Source organism: Salvelinus fontinalis, chromosome 1 (genome assembly GCF_029448725.1).
Source record: "Salvelinus fontinalis isolate EN_2023a chromosome 1, ASM2944872v1, whole genome shotgun sequence".
NCBI lineage: Eukaryota > Metazoa > Chordata > Actinopteri > Salmoniformes > Salmonidae > Salvelinus > Salvelinus fontinalis.
In genome coordinates, this window is record NC_074665.1 from 64058598 (window position 1) to 64075456 (window position 16859).

A 16859-nucleotide genomic window follows, 5' to 3' on the forward strand; every position below is an offset into this window, starting at 1 on the left:
TGAAGCCTACTCCTGTATTGACGTGTAGATCCCTGAAGGGAGGAGATAACTGACAAACACACACACACACGCTAGCCGTGTCCAAATACCCATGCTTGTGTTCAAAATAGTAGGCCTTTTGGGTATGTGAAAATACAATGTGTTATAGTATGTGTGTAAAATGATTTTCCAGTTGAACAAAAAGGAGAGCAGTCATTGATGAAGTAAATCAAAATCAAGCCAGTTTAATTACAAGTTGCCAGCGGTGTAAAGTAACTAAGTTAAAATACTTTGAAGTACTACTTAAGTAGTTTTTTGGGGGTACCTGCACTTTACTTTACTATTTATATTTTTGACAGCTTTGTCTATATTCCTAAAGAAAATATTGTACTTTTTATTCCATACATTTTCCCTGACACCCAAAAGTACTCATTACATTTCGAATGCTTAACAGGACAGGGAATTGCCCAATTTACACACTGATCAAGAGAACATACCTGGTCATCCTACTGCCACTGATCTGGTGGACTCACTATATACAAATGCTTCATTTGAAAATTATGTCTGAGTGTTGTAGTGTGCCCCTGGCTATCCATAAATTAAAAAAATAACACAATGGTGCTGCCTGATTTGCTTATTATACGGAATTTTTTATTATTATACTTTTACTTCTGATACTTAAGTATATTTAAAACCCAGTACTTTTAGACTGTTACTCAAGTAGTATTTTCCTGGGTGGTTTTTAATTTTACTTGAGTCATTTTCTATTAAGATATCTTTAGTTTTATTGAAGTATGACAATTGAGTACTTTTTCCACCAATTGTTTTATTTTGACCTTATCCCAAACCTTACCTTAACCCTTAACTTTGGAGCAACTTTGAAACTTTGGAGACCGTTTGGAGAAACGAAACAATACTGAGCAGGAGAAGTCAACCCAGGGTGTCCAAAACACTTCAGTGAGACTTTGAGAGCTTGTGTGTGTGTGTGTGTGTGTGTGTGTGTGTGTGTGTGTGTGTGTGTGTGTGTGTGTGTGTGTGTGTGTGTGTGTGTGTGTGTGTGTGTGTGTGTGTGTGTGTGTGTGTGTGTGTGTGTGCGTGCGTGCGTGCGTGCGTGCGTGCGTGCGTGCGTGCGTGCGTGCGTGTGTGTCAAACAGAGAAAGTAGGTTGGAAATGTGCTCTCAGATGAAAGAGAAGACTTAATCCGTTTTCCTTCATATGTCTTTCCCACCTCTTTTAGCTATCTCTTTCTCTCTCCCTCTCTCGGTCTCCAGTAGTGTACACCTGAGTGAGTGAGTGAGTGAGTGAGTGAGTGAGTAAGTGATGAAGGGGGTGAGTGAGTGAGTGAGTGAGTGAGTGAGTGAGTGAGTGAGTGAGTGAATGAGTCAAAGGCAATGGAGGAGAACCCTGCAGTGTTATTGCCACTCATCTTTTTCTCTCTTAAATCACTGAACAAAAATATAAAAGCAAAATGTCAAAGACGTTAGTTACAGTTCACATAAGGAAATCAGTCAATTGAAATACATTCTTTAGGGCCTAATCTATGGATTTCACATGACTGGGAATCAGTGGCGATTTTAGCACGTAAATCTTGGTGGGACAAAAAAATATACGCTTCCAGTCAAAAGTTTTAGAACACCTACTCATTCAATGGTTTTTCTTTATTTTTACTATTTTCTACATTGTAGTGAATAGTGAGAACATCAACACTATGAAATAACACATATGGAATCATGTAGTAACCAAAAAAGTGTTAAACAAATCAAAATATATTTTATATTTGAGATTCTTCAAATAGCCACCCTTTGCCTTGATGACAGCTTTGCACATGCATGGCATTCTCTCAACCAGCTTTACCTGGGATGCTTTTCCAACAGTCTTGAAGGAGTTCCCACATATGCTAAGCACTTGTTGGCTTCTTTTCCTTCTCTCTGCGGTCTGACGCACACCAAACCATTTCAATTAGGTTGAGGTTGGGTGATTGTGGAGGCCAGGTCATCTGATGCAGCATTCCATCCCTCTCCTTCTTGGTAAAATAGCCCTTACACAGCCTGGAGGTGTGTTGGGTCATTGTCCTGTTGAAAAACAAATGATAGTTCCTCTAAGCGCCAACCAGATGGGATGCCGTATCACTGCAGAATGCTGTGTTAGCCATGCTGGTTAAGTGTGCCTTGCATTCGAAATAAATCACAGACAGTGTCACCAGCAAAGCACCCCCAAACCATAACACCTCCTCCTCCATGCTTTACGGTGGGAACTACACATACGGAGATCATCCATTCACCCCCACCATGTCTCACATACAGTGGCTTGCGAAAGTGTTCACCCCCTTGGCATTTTTCCTGTTTTGTGGCATTACATCCAGGAATCAATTTTTTTTGGGGGGGGTGTTTGTATCATTTGATTTACACAGCGTGCATACCTATTCACTCCCCCAAAGTCAATACTTTGTAGAGACACCTTTTGCAGGAATTACAGTTACATGTCTCTTGTGGTATGTCTCTATAAGCTTGGCACATCTAGCCACTGGGATTTAGCAAATTCTTTAAGGAAAAACTGATCCAGCTCCTTCAAGTTGGATGGGTTCCGCTGGTGTACAGCAATCTTTAAGTCATACGACAGATTCTCAATTGGATTGAGGTCTGGGATTTGACTAGGCCATTCCAAGACATTTAAATGTTTCCCCTTAAACCACTCGATTATTGCTTTAGCAGTATGCTTAGAGTCATTGTCCTGCTGGAAGGTGAACCTCTGTCCTAGTCACAAATCTCTGGAAGACTGAAACAGGTTTCCCTCAATAATTTCCCTATATTTAGCGCCATCCATCATTCCTTCAATTCTGACCAGTTTCCCAGTCACTGCCAGTGAAAAACATCCCCACAGCATGATTCTGCCAACACAATGCTTCACTGTGGGAATGGTGTTCTCTAGGCGATGAGAGGTGTTGGGTTTGCACCAGACATAGTGTTTTCCTTGATGGCCAAAAAGCTCAATTTTAGTCTCATCTGACCAAGAACACCTTCTTCCATATGTTTGGGGAGTCTCCCACATGCCTTTTGGCAAACACCAAATGTGTTTGCTTATTTTTTTTCTTTAAGCAATGGCTTTTTTCTGGCCACTCTTCCATAAAGCCCAGCTTTCTGAACTGGTGTATTTATACTGAGATCATGTGACAGATTATGTGACACTTAGATTGCACACAGGTTGAGTTTATTTAACTAATTATGTGACTTCTGAAGGTAATTGGTTGCACCAGATCTTATTTAGGGGCTTCATAGCAAAGTGGTTGAATACATATGCACACGCCACTATTCAGTTTTTTTTGTGTGTGAATTCTTTTAAACAAGTAAAAACAAAAAACATTCACTTCACCAATTTGGACTATTTTGTGTATGTCCATTACATGAAATCCAAATAAAAATCCATTTAAATGACAGGTTGTAATGCAACAAAATAGGAAAAATGCCAAAGGGGGTAAATACTTTTCTCAAGCCACTGTAAACACGACGGTTGGAACCAAAAATCTCCAATTTGGACAATTGAGATGTACAAACTATGGTATAAGGGAACGATGAGCGCATAAGAGGCCATCCATAATTTCCATTAACCTGTTGAGGCTGGGGGCGCTGTTGTCACTATTTATGGTAATCTTGTAATTTTTGAAACGGCTTCCTACAAAACTCTTGATCGTACAATATGCATATTATTATTATTATTGGATAGAAAACAGTCTATAGTTTCTATAGGAGTTGAAATTTTGTCTCTAAGTGGAACAGAACCCATTCTACAGCAATTTCCCTGACATGGAGTCAGATTTCAGAAATTTTGGCCCCTGATCTGGAGTCAGTTAAAAGGCCACTGTTATTGCTATGAGTATACGGACACTGCTTACGTCTTCCCCTGGATGCCTTTACGTGATGACGATTTGAATGGGGTCGATTGCGCGTTCACAGGCACTATAAATTAAAAAACCCTGTAGCTAGTCACTCTTTTGGAGCTGCGTTATGCGCGTGGAGGACACCGACCCGCACCTGTTCCAAGCATTAGTGTTGGGAGTAATCTTTCTCCGGTCATGTTAAGACTCGTTATAGGAGTTAAAAACATCATAAAGTAGTTAATTTAAAGCGTTTTATAGCAATTTATATCCGTTTAGTGCGATTTTGGGACATTTATTTCTGAAACGCTGTGAATCGCCGGGCACGCTTCCAGTTCATGCTGAACGCAGTTGGCATTTCCACATGGCAAGTGGACAGCTTTCCACCAAAAGACGATTAGACCCAAGAAAGGATCCTTTGCCCAAGATACTGATGGAAGAACAGCTCAAAGTAGGACATTTTTATTATGATAAATCGTGTTTCTGTCGAAAAATGTTAGTGGCTTAGGACGCCATGTTTTTTGACGTAGCTTCGCTTGGCGCAAACTGTATTGAAAAGTAAGGATAATTTAAAAAATGTAATTCCGCGATTGTATTAAGAATTAAATTGTCTATCAATCGATGTCCACCCTATATTTTTTAGTCACGTTTATGAGTATTTATGTATAAGAGTAGATCACTGTCTAATATGGCGCACGGACATTTTCTCACCAGCTGGGCTACTTTCCCCATTGTCTAACCATGATTTTGGTGGCTAAATATGCACATTTTCGAACAAACTGTATATGCATGTTGTAATGTGATGTTACAGGGGTGTCATCTGAAGAATTCTGAGAAGGTTAGTGAAAAAAATAATATATTTTGGCGATGTTGACGTTATCGCTCACTTTGGCTAGAATTAATGCTGGGGTAATGTTTGCACCTGTGCTATGCTAATATAACGATTTATTGTGTTTTCGCTGTAAGACACTTAGAAAATCTGAAATATTGTCTGTATTCACAGGATCTGTGTCTTTCGATTAGTGTATGCTGTGTATTTTTACGAAATGTTTGATGATTAGTAAGTAGGTAAACACGTTGCTCTATGTAGTGATTCTAGTCCATTTGTGACGGTGGGTACAATTGTAACCTATGCCATCTACCTGAAATATGCACATTTTTCTAACAAAACCTATCCCATACCATAAATATGTTATCAGACTGTCATCTGATGAGTTTTCTTGGTTAGGGGCTATAAATATCTTAGTTTAGCCGAATTGGTGATAGCTACTGGTGTTGGTGGACAAATAAAAGATGGTGGATTATGCTAATGTGTTTTTAGGTAATAGATGTACATCTTTACATATTGTGTCTTCCCTGTAAAACATTTTAAAAATCGGACATGTTGGCTGGATTCACAAGATCTGTGTCTTTCATTAGCTGTATTGGACTTTAATGTGTGAAAGTTAAATATTTAAAAAAAAAAATTTTTTTGAATTTCGCGGCTCTGCCTTTTCAGTGGGGGGGGGGGGGGGGGGGAGGGCCGCTAGCGGCACCCTCATCCTAGACAGGTTAAGACATTAATGAGCGAGCTAGGACGCACATAGTCAAAATAACTATTTGTTCAGCACTTTTGAAATGTACAGAATTCAGAACATGGGCCGTTCTTACAATTTTCTCCCTGTACACCAAGTCAGAACCGTAGGAATAATGAAGGGGGCATATATGCAGACAATGCCCTGTAGGTTGCTTTGCCACTGCTGGGAATACAGATATGCATCTGTTGGTCACAGATACCTTAAAATAAAAGTAGGGGTGTGGATCAGAAAACCAGTTAGTATCTGGTGTGACCATACTTTTTCTCATGCAGCGTAACACATCTCCTTCCCATAGATTTGATCAGGCTGTTAATTTTGTTCTGTGGAATATTGTCCCACTCCTCTTCAATGGCTGTGCGCAAAGTTGCAGGATATTGGCTGGAACTGGGACAAGCTGTTGTACACGTCGATCCAGAGAGTCCCAAACATGCTTAAAATATAATATAATTTCATGAAATCACAAGTCCAATACAGCAAATGAAAGAAAAACATCTTGTGAATCCAGCCAACATGTCCGATTTTTTAAATGTTTTACAGCGAAAACACAACATATACACTGCTCAAAAAAATAAAGGGAACACTTAAACAACACAATGTAACTCCAAGTCAATCACACTTCTGTGAAATCAAACTGTCCACTTAGGAAGCAACACTGATTGACAATACATTTCACATGCTGTTGTGCAAATGGAATAGACAAAAGGTGGAAATTATAGGCAATTAGCAAGACACCCCCCAAAACAGGAGTGATTCTGCAGGTGGTGACCACAGACCACTTCTTAGTTCCTATGCTTCCTGGCTCATGTTTTGGTCACTTTTGAATGCTGGCGGTGCTCTCACTCTAGTGGTAGCATGAGACGGAGTCTACAACCCACACAAGTGGCTCAAGTAGTGCAGTTCATCCAGGATGGCACATCAATGCGAACTGTGGCAAAAAGGTTTGCTGTGTCTGTCAGCGTAGTGTCCAGAGCATGCAGGCGCTACCAGGAGACAGGCCAGTACATCAGGAGACGTGGAGGAGGCCGTAGGAGGGCAACAACCCAGCAGCAGGACCGCTACCTCCGCCTTAGTGCAAGGAGGTGCACTGCCAGAGCCCTGCAAAATGACCTCCAGCAGGCCACAAATGTGCATGTGTCAGCATATGGTCTCACAAGGGGTCTGAGGATCTCATCTCGGTACCTAGTGGCAGTCAGGCTACCTCTGGCGAGCACATGGAAGGGCTGTGCGGCCCCACAAAGAAATGCCACCCCACACCATGACTGACCCATCGCCAAACCGGTCATGCTGGAGGATGTTGCAGGCAGCAGAACGTTCTCCACGGCGTCTCCAGACTCTGTCACGTCTGTCACATGTGCTCATGTGCTCAGTGTGAACCTGCTTTCATCTCTGAAGAGCACAGGGCGCCAGTGGCGAATTTGCCAATCTTGGTGTTCTCTGGCAAATGCCAAAAGTCCTGCACGGTGTTGGGCTGTAAGCACAACCCCCACCTGTGGACGTCGGGCCCTCATACCACCCTCATGGAGTCTGTTTCTGACCGTTTGAGCAGACACATGCACATTTGTGGCCTGCTGGAGGTCATTTTGAAGGGCTCTGGCAGTGCACCTCCTTGCACAAAGGCGGAGGTAGCGGTCCTGCTGCTGGGTTGTTGCCCTCCTACGGCCTCCTCCACGTCTCCTGATGTACTGGCCTGTCTCCTGTTAGCGCCTGCATGCTCCGGACACTACGCTGACAGACACAGCAAACCTTTTTGCCACAGTTCGCATTGATGTGCCATCCTGGATGAACTGCACTACCTGAGCCACTTGTGTGGGTTGTAGACTCCGTCTCATGCTACCACTAGAGTGAGAGCACCGCCAGCATTCAAAAGTGACCAAAAGATCAGCCAGGAAGCATAGGAACTGAGAAGTGGTCTGTGGTCACCACCTGCAGAATCACTCCTGTTTTGGGGGGTGTCTTGCTAATTGCCTATAATTTCCACCTTTTGTCTATTCCATTTGCACAACAGCATGTGAAATGTATTGTCAATCAGTGTTGCTTCCTAAGTGGACAGTTTGATTTCACAGAAGTGTGATTGACTTGGAGTTACATTGTGTTGTTTAAGTGTTCCCTTTATTTTTTTGAGCAGTGTATTTATTTTAGCTCACCACCATATCCAAAAAAACAGCCATTTTTTTCACAGCAAAGATAGCTTTCACAAAACCCACAAATAGAGATAAAATTAATCACTAACCTTTGAACAACTTCATCAGATGACAGTCATATGACATCATGTTATACAATACATTTATGTTTTGTTCGATATTGTGTATATTTATAGCCAGAAATCGTGGTTTTACATTGGCGCCATGTTCAGAAATGCTTTCAAAATAGCCAGGATAATTACAGAGAACAACGTGAAATACAGAAATACTCATCATAAAACTTTGATGAAAGATACATGTTTTACATATAATTAAAGATACACTGGTTCTTAATGCAACCGCTGTGTTAGATTTAAAAAATAACTTTGGTAAAAAGCATCCCATGCAATAATCTGAGACTGCGCTCAGCCATTCTCCTCCATATTGGAGTCAACAGAAATACGAAATTACATCATAAATATTCCCTTACCTTTGATGATCTTTCATCAGAATGCAGTGCCAGGAATCCTAGTTCCACAATAAATCGTTGTTTTGTTTTATAATGTCCATTACTTCTGTCGAATTAGCAACTTTTGCTAGCATGTGTAGTTCACGTGTCCATCCAAATTTACGCTAATGAACGAAAACTTCAAAAAGTGATATTACAAATCGAATAAACTGGTCAAACTCAGTTGAGAATCAATCTTCAGGATGTTTTTATCATATATATCCAATAACGTCCCAAACGGAGCATTTCTTAATATCTATATAACCGATAGCAAGGAAGGACATCACATGCGCAGTGTGCGTGGCCAAGAACTGGCAATATGTCTGACCAGTCACTCCAATGGCTCTCATCCGGTCCCACATCAAGCTAAACGCTTCATTCCACGTTCTACTGCCTGTTGACATCTAGTGGAAGGCGTATGAAGTGCATACAGATCCAGCCTTTCACAGCGACCCATTTCATAATTTTCACTTCCTGTTTGGAAGTTTGCCTGCCATATGAGTTCTGTTTTACTCACAGATATAATTCAAACAGTTTTAGAAACGTCAGAGTGTTTTCTATCCAATAGTACCACAAATTCATCCAAAAGTGAAAATGTCGCCCCCTAGTTCTAAGAAGTTAATGGTTGACATGTTTGGTGAGTATGCAGGTCATGGAAGAACTAAGACATTTTTAGCTTCCAGGAATTGTGTACAGATTCTTCTGACATGGGCTGTGCATTATCATGCTGAAACATAAGGTGATGGCAGCGGATGGATGGCGTGACAATGGGCCTCAGGATCTTATCATGGTATCTCTTTGCGTTCAAGTTGCCATTGATAAAATGCAATTGTGTACTTTGTCTGTAGCATATTCCTGCCCATAACCTAACTCCACCTCTACCATGGGGCACTCTGTTCACAACATTGACATCAACAAACCGCTCGCGCACATGACACCAAACCACTTCAATCTGCCCGGTACAGTTTTAACCAGGATTTATTGGTGAAGAGCACATTTCTCCAGTGTGCCAATAGCCATCGAAGGTGAGCGTTTCCCCACTGAAGTCGGTTACGACACCGAATTGCAGTCAGGTCAAGACCCTGGTGAGGACGACGAGCACTCAAGTGAGCTTCCCTGAGACGGTTTCTGACAGTTTGTGCCAAAATTCTTCGGTCATGCAAACTCACAGTTTCATCAACTGTCCAGCTGGTTGGTCTCAGACATTCCCTCAGGTGAAGAAGCCAGATGTGGAGGTCTTGGGCTGGCGTGGTTACAAATGGTCTGTGGTAGTGAGGATGATTGGACGTACTGCCAAATTCTCTAAAACGACATTGGAAGAGGCTTATGGTACAGAAAATAACATTCAATTTTCTGGTAACAGCTCTGGTAACATTCCTGCAGTCAGCATGCCAATTTGCATGCTCCCTCAACACTTGAGTCATCTGTGGCATTGTTGTTGTGTGACAAAACGGATAATTTTAGAGTGGCCTATTATTGTCCCCAGCGCAATGTGCACCTGTATAATGATCATACTGTTTAATCAGCTTCTTGATATGCCACATGTTACGTAGACACAGGGAGTCAGGAAGCAGGTGCAGTTAGTGAGTTTAAAAACAAAGAACATGGAATGCTACAAAACAAGAGAAGCATCTAACATTGAAACAGAAACAATACTGCCTGCTCTATAACAAAGAGTGCTAAATAAAGGGAGTAATTAAGTCCAGGTGTGACTGATGATGAGACGCAGGTCTGCGTGTTGATGGTTGCTATGTGTGCGTAAAGATGGGTTGGCTGGACCGGTGGTTAGTAGACCGGTGACATCGAGCGCCGGAGCAGGGGACCGGGAGTGGACGTGACAGTACCCCCCTGACACACGGCTCCAGCCGCAGGATGACACCATTCAGGAAGACGGCCCCGAAAGCAAGGAGCGGGCCGGTCCGGACGGCAAATGTAGAAATCTCTGTTGATGTTGGAATCTAGAATGTCGTCCACTGGAACCCAACACCGCTCCTCTGGACCGTACCCCTCCCAGTCCACCAGGTACTGGAGCCGACCCCCACAACGTCAGGAGTCCAGGAGTGATCTAATGGCATAGGCGGGGCTCCCCTTGATGTCCAAGAGAGGTGGAGGGGTGTCGTGGGGGACCAGGAACCACCAGCCTGAGGAGGGAAACATGAAAAGATGGTGAGATTGTTAGGGTGTGTTGTAATCTATAATTTACCTTGTTGACCCTCTGGAGGACCTTGAACGGCCCCACAAATCTGGTACTCAGCTTCTTACTAGGCAGGCGGAGCGGAAGGTTCCTGGTGGAGAGCCAGACGAGATCACCAGGATGGAACATGCGAGCCTCACTGAGGTGGCGAGCCGCCTGCTCTTTCTGATGACGAACGGTGCGCTGGAGTCTCACGTGGGTATCGTTCCATACCTCTTCTGCGTGCCTGAACCACTCGTCCACCACAGGAGCTTTGGTCTGGCTCAGAGACCACTGAGCTAGGGCTGGCTGATAACCCCGAACAGACCGGAAGGGAGTCAGCCAGGTGGAGGAGTGTCACAATAAATTATTGGTGTATTCAGCCCAAGGAAGGAATTGGGCCAGCTCCTGGTTCATCCTCTCCACCTGCCCGTTAGATTGGGGCCGGTACCCGGAAGTGAGGCTGACTGTGACCTCCATCTTCTCCATGAAAGCCTTCCATACAGGTGATGTGAATTAGGGACCACGATCAGAGACGATATTCTCCCGAAGGCAATAGTGCCGGAATACCTGCTGGGACAGTGCCTCAGCAACCTAGAGAGCAGTAGAGAGACCAAAGAGAGGGATGAAACGGCATGATTTAGAGAATCTGTCCACTATCACAAAATGGTGGTAAAACCATCAGAAGAGGGGAGATCAGTGACAAAGTCAATGGACAGATGAGACCAGGGATGCTGAGGCACGGGGAGTAGTTTCCCTGCTGGAGCGTTCCGAGGGGATTTGGATTAGGCACATATGGAACAGGAGTTGACATTTCGAGTGACGTCCTGCACCAAGGTGGGCCATTAGGACTTTCCAGAGATGAACTGAATGGTGCGGGTAATACATGGATGTTCAGCGACGACAGCTGTGTATGCCCAGGTCAATAGCCAATCCCTTATGCCTGTGGGAATGTAGGTGCGCTCAGGAGGACAGGTGGCAGGTGCGGTTTCCCTCTCCAGGGCTTGGTGAATGTCCACATCTACATCCCAGAGCACAGGGGCTACGACTCGAGAGGGTCCTCCGTCCTTCTTGGTCATGAAGATGAATTCTACCGATGCAGGGGAGGTGGACGTGCAAATGAAACCCTGCTGGAGAGCCTCCTGGATGTACTCCTCCATAGCCTTGGTTTCGGCCACAGACAGAGGGTAGATGCGGCCGTGCAGAGGCACAGAGCCTGCAAGGAAGTTGATGGCACAGTCCCAGGGGCGATGAGGAGTGAGACAGGTGGTGCAGGTCTTGGAAAAAGAACTCCCGAAGATCTTGGTATACCTCTGGGATGTTGGGCTGAAGGACAACCACAGGACTCTCAACCGATGTGGAACCACAGGGAAAGGGTAAGCAGGTCTTCCGGCATTTGGGTGCCCAATCTGTGATTTTCATCCTCGGCAATGAGATTGTGGGGTTATGATGATCGTATGTACGGGTACGGTGATGATGAGGAAGGAAAGGATTTCTTGATGTGGCTCTTCCTCTCCTCTCTCCCAGAAGGCCGTGGCCCACTCCAACGCCCGTCCGGTCAGCAGAGAAATAACTGTTGCAACCTTGTACTTCTCGGTGGTGGGGGCTCCCAACTGATGCGTGAAACAGAGGGATCACTGGAGGAGGAAGCCACGGCATCTCGATGGAGTCCCGTCATATTTGTCCGGGAGGGACAATCGGGCAATGCTAATGTCGACTCGTTGAAGACACTCATCCATAGTCGTTCGCAAATGAGCCAGCTGGTCGTGGTGTGACGAAGTAGGTGTCCCTGTTCACCGACCATCTGGGAGATGTCTTGATTAACTGCTGCTTCCATTTGTTGAGGTAGTATTCTGTAACGTAGACGCAGGGAGACAGAAAGCAGGTGCAGTTAGTGAGTTTAATAACAACGAACATGGAACGATTCAAAACAAGAGAAGCGTCTGACATGGAAACAGAAACAATACTACTTGCTGACTGATAACAAAAGAGTGGTAAACAAAAGGAGTACTGAAGTCCAGGTGTGACTGATGATGAGACCCAGGTGAGCGTAATGATGGTTGCCATGTGTGTGTAAAGATGGGTTTCCAGGACCAGTGGTTAGTAGACCGGTGACGTCGAGCGCCGGAGTGGGAGTGGACATGACACCACACCTGTCAGGTGGATGTATTAGCTTGGCAAAGGTGAAATGGTCGCTGACAGGGCTGTACAGTAAACACATTTGTGCACAACATTATTCACAAATGGGCTTTTTGTGTGTTTGGAACATTTCTGGGATCTTTTATTTCAGCTCATGAAACATGGGACCAACACTTTACATGTTGCGTTTATATTTGTGTTTGATATATATTTCTTCTTTCTCTTTTTTAAATATACACTTTTTGAAAGTGTATCTTTGTCTGTTTCCCTCTGCTTCTCTGTGTGTATAATTAGAGGCGTTTTCGCACTCATATGAACAAAGAACAGGAGAAACAGGGAGATGAGAGAAATAAACATGCTTAATTAGAAATCTATTGTTGGGGTAGGGTGTGGCTCTGCACACATACACATACAGACATAGACATCACACTGTTTGTCTGTGCACAGATACAAATAGGTCACATGTAAATGAGTCTCACCAGATGAGAGAGAGAGAGATTTGAGGAAAAACCAGTCCTCGTGTCAGTAACAGTGGCGGCCCATACATTAGGGCGTTAGGGGCAGCGTTTATACAAAAATATAAATATACACTACCGTTCAAAAGTTTGGGGTCACTTAGAAATGTCCTTGTTTCCATGAAACCATACATGAAATGAGTTGCAACGTGAATAGGAAATATAGTCAAGACGTTGACAAGGTTATAAAGAGTGATTTTTCATTGAAATAATAATTGTGTCCTTCAAACTTTGCTTTCGTCAAAGAATCCTCCATTTGCAGCAATTACAGCCTTGCAGACCTTTGGCGTTCTAGTTATCAATTTGTTGAGGTATTTGTTGAGGTAACCTGACGATGCTTCCTGAAGCATAATGGACTTCTGTACGCCTATGTAAATATTCCACTAAAAATCAGCTGTTTCCAGCTACAATAGTCATTTACAACATTAACAATGTCTACACTGTATTTCTGATCATTGGATGTTATTTGAATGGACAAAAAATGTGCTTTTCTTTCAAAAACAAGGACATTTCTAAATGACCCCAAACTTTTGAACGGTAGTGTATATATTATATAAATCAAGGATTATGTTGTAAATGTCCATAAATGTGTGGTAGATGTATAAATGTTACTGTTTCAAAAATGTATTGTAAAATAAAATTTAAAAAAGCTGTTACAAGCACTGCCCCTCAGTGACTCTGCCAGCATTAGAAGCTCCACGGGCACATAGGCTGTGAGAATTGTTTTGCCAGCTATTTGCCGTGAGGGGGAACTGCACCAATGAAATCACTACATTTTTACAGCATTAGGTAAATGTACCATCATGGGGTGCTCAAATGTCCGTCCATTCAGTCAGAGGGTCTGTTCTAGTCTCCCTCCCAAGGCTTACTTCCGAATGTGAGACTAGAGCTGCTCTATCAAGTACAGATTGCGCAAAAGCAAAAAGCAAATGGCAATTACCTTGTAAATAAATATTCATAACAGTCATGGGAGCCTGGGACCTGATAAACCAGACATATACATCCAACAAGTGTCGAAGGACAGATGAATACACTAAGTAGAACCTTTTCATCGTGGATCTGGTAGGACAAAAAAGCTGTGTCTGGCCAATTGTATTGTTTCCCCATGGTGTTCATCATGTTCTACTGTGGCTGACACGGCGACATGTGTGGACTAAAACAGCATAAAACCAGGTGTATCACAAAGCATGATCAAATTAATTAACCAGCTACAAAAAAAACAGAAATATTGAGAAATAGTTTGTTCAATTTTGGGGTAAAATTACCAGTTATCTACCTTTGATAAGCACCTATCAAGCTATAGCTAGCTGGTAGCTTGCTAGCTAGTTAGCTCGCATGGCAATTTCAAGTCTATCTCAACTATATAATATCTGACTAATTTAGAAGCATTAAGTTATTACAGAATGAAAGTTAACTGGTTAGTGCATCATGCTTTGTGACATTATCCCCAGTTAGATAATGTGTTTTCACTTATTGCGTCTGCATGCTTGTTGAGTTCTCCCTGGTGCACTTGTTCGTTCATGAGCTGGCAGCTCGTTCTAAATAGTATAATCTAATCCAGGGATGGGTAACTTTGAAGAGGGTGGAGGCCATAAAAAATTTGAACTCATCATGAGGGGCTGCAGTAGTTCATGGGTCTGCGTACCCACATCCACACCATTTTTTAATGAAAAATGTTTAGTCATTTAGCAGATGCTCTTTTCCAGAGCAACTTACAGTAAGTAGTCCATTCATCTTAAGATAGCTAGGTGGAACAACCACATATCACAGTCATAGTAAGTACATGTTTCCTCAATAAAGTAGCTATCAGCAAAGTCAGAGCTAGTAAGGGAGGGGGGGGGGGGGGTCAAGTACGAGTGTTAGTTCACGAAAGGCATAATTATTATTTTTACCCAGGCATGCATTCAGAGCCGGCCCTAACTTTTTGGGGGCCCTAAGTGATTTTTTTTGCAAAACAGTGGCAGAATGTGCAGCAGTGGTCATTACATTTTGTATATGAACAAGTGAAATATGTGTAGTTTGAAAACTTGGCATCATATTTCTGTCATGCTGCTTTGTTGACAACTCCTACACCCCCCCCCCCCCCCCCCCCCCCCATACGCCTCGATCATTCAGCCACTGGTCATTCAGCCACTGGTCAACACTGGTCAGTCAATAGATTCTTTCAGGAATGACAATAATGAGCTGTCAGTTATTAAGATGTCAAACAAATGACACATTCTCTTGTTTATTTTTGTGTTCCGCTCCTCTCCAAAGTACAATCTGTGTGTTTGAGTGTGTGTGTGTGTGTGTGTGTGTGTGTGTGTGTGTGTGTGTGTGTGTGCGTGCGTGCGTGCGTGCGTGCGTGCGTGCGTGCGTGCGTGTGTGTCTGTGTGTGTGTGTATGATTTATAAGGTTAAAATCAAGGTCCTCTATCATATCATAGTTATTACAATCGATGTTACAATAGTTGCAACAATCGCAAATAAATGAATCACAAATAGATAAACAACCCCAAATAAACAAATTCACAGTTGTCTTCCGGACCTCCGCTCTCAACTATTTGTTATAAAATGTCACGTATCATTGACGTATTAAATGAGAGAGGGAAGCTAAGAGACAGGAGAAACCCCTGAAGAGGGGGCACTTTTAGAGGAGAGGAAGCAGGAATACAGAACCAAAGTTTTATAGTATGTGACATTTTGAAAAAAGCGAGTATGTCATACTTATTTCAGCTTTGACAACAGCTGATAATCAGATATGGGGCTATGCTACCAAAATTAACCAACAACGCAAAACAACGCAATCGTGCATGATGCATTCTCAGCATGCTTAAATAGAACGTTTTATAATATGTGAATTTTCCAAAATATTGTATGGTGTAAATGCCAGGATGTTATAGTAATTTCAGGTCATCTAGTAGAATTCAATGCACACTTTTCCACAATGCGTTGGAAGAGTTGGGTTGCGAGTGATATAGTTGGCCCTAGTTCTCTTCAAATAGCCAAACAACCAAACTAGCCTACTTAAAACCCCCTAAAGTCAATCTCCGTGCCCCTGCTGAAATCTAATTGGCATAATAAACAAATCCCCATAAAAATCAGTCAGTTTAAGCTAGAAGATATAAGGTTATTTTGCATTGGATGCATGTCAATCCACCGCATCCGCCTAACCATGAGACATCCCGAAAATTGGTCTCCTAACAAAATCGTCTATAGCGTCCGAAAGGTTTGGCTTAAAAAACCTCTATGGAAAGATGAGACTCTCACGAACATGATGGTGTTCTCCGTTTTGCTCTACGACCCCCACAAGTGTCTTGGAGACTCGTCTGAAGTCGGTACAGCCGATCTGCCAACTTCTGTCTATGGCGTCCGAACAGTTTGAGCTACACATTAATATGACTCCTCTGTGGCAGACTCTCACATACATGTACATGTCGGTTATTTTGCTCTAGGACGCCCACAGGCCTCACAAGACTCGTCTGAATGTCCCCGGTACCAGTTGAAAAACTTAATGGATGTATATATGGAGATTGTTTAGTACCAAAAATAAGGAGTTAAGTACATGTAGCAAAAAAAAGACACTTCAGAACACACTATCTGTTGTTCCATGTAGTGAATCTGTTATTCAATGTCTTTGTATGGGCTAATAGCAGTAAGGCCAAAAACATATTTTCATCAAATATACATGTTTCTACAACTCCATTAGAGTCCACCTGTGGTAAATTCAATTCATTGGACATGATTTGGAAAGGAACACACTTGTTTTTATAAGATCCCACAGTTGACAGAGCATGTCAGAGCAAAAACCAAGCCATGAGGTCGAAGGAATTGTCTGTCGAGCTCCGAGATAAGATTGTGTCGAGGCACAGATCTGGGGAAATATCTGCAGCATTGACGGTCCCCAAGAACACAGTGGCCTCCATCATTCTTAAATGGAAGAATGATGGTTTGGACCACCAAGACTCTTCCTTGAGCTGGCCGCCCGGCCAAACTGAG

At 43.0% G+C, this 16859-nt stretch overlaps 1 protein-coding gene and 1 long non-coding RNA gene across 4 annotated transcripts in view; one reads left to right on the plus strand and one right to left on the minus strand.

Annotated features, from left to right (window-relative positions):
* The window catches only part of LOC129859640 (zinc finger matrin-type protein 4-like), a 176282-nt gene that overhangs the window by 44276 nt on the left and 115147 nt on the right, over positions 1-16859 (plus strand). The window lies entirely within an intron of this gene.
* Positions 1302-16859, minus strand: part of LOC129859666 (uncharacterized) — a 39050-nt gene continuing 23492 nt past the window's right edge. Inside the window, exons 2-4 of the long non-coding RNA XR_008760199.1 lie at positions 10318-12081; positions 9225-10196; positions 1302-2051 (exon numbers count right to left, since the gene is read on the minus strand). This is a non-coding gene — a long non-coding RNA (uncharacterized LOC129859666). The remainder of the gene's footprint in view (positions 2052-9224; positions 10197-10317; positions 12082-16859) is intronic.